Genomic DNA, 649 nt, shown 5'->3' on the forward strand with positions numbered 1-649 from the left:
TTTGTTTGTTTGTTTGTTTTGGTTTGGTTTTGTGGAAACAAGGATTCCTCATTTCTGATTTTGGATAGAGATTATAAAAAGCAGGGTGTAAACAATGAAATTCAGATTCCTGAGGCACCTACTATGAAAGAAAAACACAGTTGGAAGACTAGCTCTTTCATATTCCAAGATAATTTGAGGCATGACTGGCAAATAAAGAGTTATAAACATTCAGTGTATACAACTCAACTTTGGGTTAAATATAAATTCAAGAAAGCATCATGACCATCAAATCTGTAGCAAGACTTCAGTTTTATGATATCAAGACCTAAAATAAAGTTATTTTAATTAAGTTATGTGGTATAGACACAAGAAAAAGAGTGGAGGAAAGAATAGAGAACTTATTTACAAATTCATATAAAACAAAAATACTATTGCAGAATCATGAGAAACCTTTTGTTCAATAAATTCTTTGAAGCTTATTGATTATATGTAAGAAGTGAAATTGGGCTTCTGCATTGTACGATGTACAAATACCAACTCAAGGTGGATTTTTGGTCAAAGTATAAAAAAATGAATCAATAAAATTTTAAAAAGATACATAGATATTATCTTTATGATACGATGCACAAAATGGCTTCTTAAATCAAATGCATTAGAAAATAAGAAA

General features: G+C 29.1%; 1 protein-coding gene across 1 annotated transcript in view; it reads left to right on the forward strand.

Moving 5' to 3' along the window:
* LOC101575819 (C-type lectin domain family 4 member D) overlaps positions 1–649 on the forward strand; it is a 17416-nt gene that overhangs the window by 561 nt on the left and 16206 nt on the right. The window lies entirely within an intron of this gene.

This window comes from Octodon degus, unplaced genomic scaffold (genome assembly GCF_000260255.1).
Source record: "Octodon degus isolate 3935 unplaced genomic scaffold, OctDeg1.0 scaffold00288, whole genome shotgun sequence".
NCBI classification, from domain to species: Eukaryota; Metazoa; Chordata; class Mammalia; order Rodentia; family Octodontidae; genus Octodon; species Octodon degus.